Below are 3,579 nucleotides of genomic sequence, written 5' to 3'. Positions count from 1 at the left end.
GGCAGCCGAAAATAATAATAATGCAAGTAAGATGCTTGGTGACTTTACTGCACCTAATTCCAATTTACATGGAAGAAGCATCTCCATTCCTTCCATTGGAGCAAACAACTTTGAGCTTAAACCTCAATTAGTTTCTCTAATGCAGCAGAACTGCAAGTTTCATGGACTTCCATCTGAAGATCCTTTTCAGTTCTTAACTGAATTCTTGCAGATATGTGATACTGTTAAGACTAATGGAGTAGATCCTGAAGTCTACAGGCTCATGCTTTTCCCTTTTGCTGTAAGAGACAGAGCTAGATTATGGTTGGATTCTCAACCTAAAGACAGCCTGAACTCTTGGGATAAGCTGGTCACGGCTTTCTTAGCCAAGTACTTTCCTCCTCAAAAGCTGAGCAAGCTTAGAGCTGATGTTCAAACCTTCAGACAGAAAGAAGGTGAATCTCTCTATGAAGCTTGGGAAAGATACAAACAGTTGACCAAAAAGTGCCCTTCTGACATGCTTTCAGAATGGACCATCCTGGATATATTCTATGATGGTTTATCTGAGCTATCAAAGATGTCACTGGACACTTCTGCAGGTGGATCCATTCACCTAAAGAAAACGCCTGCAGAAGTTCAAGAACTCATTGACATGGTTGCTAATAACCAGTTCATGTACACTTCTGAAAGGAATCCTGTAATCAATGGGACGCCTATGAAGAAGGGAGTTCTTGAGGTTGATACTCTGAATGCCATATTGGCTCAGAACAAAATATTGACTCAGCAAGTCAATATGATTTCTCAGAGTCTGCATGGAATGCAAGCTGCATCCAACAGTACTCAAGAGGCATCTTCTGAAGAAGAAGCCTATGATCCTGAGAACCCTGCAATAGCAGAGGTAAATTACTTAGGTGAACCTTATGGAAACACCTATAACTCAACATGGAGAAATCATCCAAATTTCTCATGGAAGGATCAAAAGCCCCAACAAGGCTTTAATAATGGTGGAAAAAACAGGTTTAGCAATAGCAAGCCTTTTCCATCATCAACTCAGCAACAGACAGAGAACTCTGAACAAAATGCTTCTAATTTAGCAAATCTAGTCTCTGATCTATCTAAGGCCACTGTAAGTTTCATGAATGAAACAAGGTCTTCCATTAGAAATCTGGAAGCACAAGTGGGCCAGCTGAGTAAAAGGATCACTGAAACCCTCCTAGTACTCTCCCAAGCAATACAGAAGAGAACCCAAAAGGAGAGTGCAAGGCCATTGACATAAGTGCCCTGGCCGAACCTGTGAGGAGAGGAGAGGACGTGAATCCCAAGGAGGAAGACCTCCTGGGACGTCCAGTGACCAATAAGGAGCTTCCCTCTGAGGAACCAAAGGACTCTGAGGCTCATCTAGAGACCATAGAGATCCCATTGAACCTCCTTATGCCCTTCATGAGCTCTGATGAGTATTCCTCTTCTGAAGAGAATGAGGATGTCACTGAAGAGCAAACTGCCAAGTTTCTTGGTGCAATCATGAAGCTGAATGCCAAATTATTTGGCATTGATGCTTGGGAAGTTGAACCTCCCTTGTTCATCAATGAACTAAGTCATCTGGATCAACTGACATTGCCTCAGAAGAGACAGGATCCTGGAAAGTTCATAATACCTTGCACCATAGGCACCATGATCTTTAAGACTCTGTGTGACCTTGGTTCAGGGATAAACCTCATGCCCCTCTCTGTAATAGAGAAACTGGGAATCTATGGGGTGCAAGCTGCTAAAATCTCATTAGAGATGGCAGACAGCTCAAGAAGACAGGCTTATGGACAAGTAGAAGATGTATTAGTAAAGGTTGAGGGCCTTTACATACCTACTGATTTCATAGTCCTGGATACTGGAAAGGAAGAGGATGAATCCATCATCCTGGGAAGACCTTTCCTGGCCACAGCAAGAGCTGTGATTGATGTTGACAGAGGTGAAATATTCCTTCAATGGAATGAGAATTCCCTTGTATTCAAAACTCAAGGATCTCCCTCTGCAACCATGGAGAGGAAGCAGGAAAAGCTTCTCTCCAAGCAGAGTCAACCAGAGCCCCCACAGTCAAACTCTAAGTTTGGTGTTGGAAGGCCACAACCAAACTCTAAGTTTGGTGTTGAACTCCCATATCCAAACTCTAAGTTTGGTGTTGGAGAGTCTCAACAAAGCTCTGCACATCTGTGAGGCTCCATGAGAGCCCACTGTCAAGCTATTGACATTAAAGAAGCGCTTGTTGGGAGGCAACCCAATGTTTATCTAATTCTTATTTTTATTGTTTTTCATGTTTTCTTAGGTTCATGATCATGTGGAGTCACAAAATAAACAAAAAAATTCAAAAAACGGAATCAAAAACAGCAGAAGAAAAATCACACCCTGGAGGAGCATCTGTCTGGCGTTCAAACGCCAGAACAGAGCATAGTTCTAGCGCTGAACGCCCAGAATGGGGGCATCCTGGCGCTGAACGCCCAGAACAAGCATGGTTCTGGCGTTCAACGCCAGAAATGGTAGCAAATGGGCGTTGAACGCCCAAAATGGGCACCAACCTGGCGCTGAACGCCCAGAGTTGTGTGCAAGGGCATTTTGCATGCCTAAATTGGTGCAGGGACGTAAATGCCTTGACACCTCAAGATCTGTGGACCTCACAGGATCACCTCAGGATCTGTGGACCCCACAGGATCCCCACCCACCTCCACTCACTCTCTTCTCTCTTCTCAATCATCCTCTATTCCCAATAAACACTCTTCCATATTAACCCTTTACCATTCACATCCATACACCCACTACCTTCAAAAATTCAACATCTCTCTCCCACCCAATCCCACCCATATGGCCGAATACACACTCCCATCCATCTCCTCCATATCTTCTTCTTATTCTTCTATTCTTTCTTCTTTTGCTCGAGGGCGAGCAACATTCTAAGTTTGGTGTGGTAAAAGCATTTTTGTTTTTTCCATAACCATTGATGGCACCTAAGGCCAGAGAAACCTCTAGAAAGAGGAAAGGGAAGACAAAAGCTTCCATCAAGGGTCTATAGTTCAGTGGTAGAACATTTGACTGCAAATCAAGAGATCCCTGAGATACCTCAGGGGATACATTTTCTTCCACACAATTATTGGAAGCAACTAAGGGTGGAACATCAAGAGCACTCCATCATCCTTCATGAAATCAGAGAAGATCTAAAAGCAATGAAGGAGGAGCAGCAAAGACAAGGAAGAGACATAGAAGAGCTCAAGGACATCACTAAGGTGGACTCATTCCTTGTTCTTACTTTCTCTGTTTTTCGTTTCCTATGTCATGTGCTTATCTATGTTTGTGCCTTCATTACATGATCATTAGTAGTTAGTAACTTTGTCCTAAAGTTATAAATGTCCTATGAATCCATCACCTCTCTTAAATAAAAACTTTTTTAATTCAAAAGAACAAGAAGTACATGAGTTTCGAATTTATCCTTGAACTTAGTTTAATTATATTGATGTGGTGACAATGCTTCTTGTTTTCTGAATGTATGCTTGAACAGTGCATATGTCTTTTGAAGTTGTTGTTTAAGAATGTTAAATATGTTGGCTCTTGAAAGAA

The 3,579-nt window shown here is 42.3% G+C and overlaps 1 non-coding gene across 1 annotated transcript; it reads right to left on the bottom strand.

Moving 5' to 3' along the window:
• Nucleotides 1-394: 394 nt before the first annotated feature.
• Nucleotides 395-502, bottom strand: LOC112725185 (small nucleolar RNA R71). Its single transcript, XR_003164309.1, has one exon. It is a non-coding gene; the product is annotated as a small nucleolar RNA R71 (small nucleolar RNA).
• Between the last annotated feature and the right edge of the window lie 3,077 nt (nucleotides 503-3,579).

The sequence above is a fragment of the Arachis hypogaea genome, chromosome 11 (genome assembly GCF_003086295.3).
Source record: "Arachis hypogaea cultivar Tifrunner chromosome 11, arahy.Tifrunner.gnm2.J5K5, whole genome shotgun sequence".
In the NCBI taxonomy this organism is placed as follows: domain Eukaryota; kingdom Viridiplantae; phylum Streptophyta; class Magnoliopsida; order Fabales; family Fabaceae; genus Arachis; species Arachis hypogaea.
Note: the sequence above shows the minus strand (reverse complement) of the source record. Positions and strands in the feature narration are given on the sequence as shown.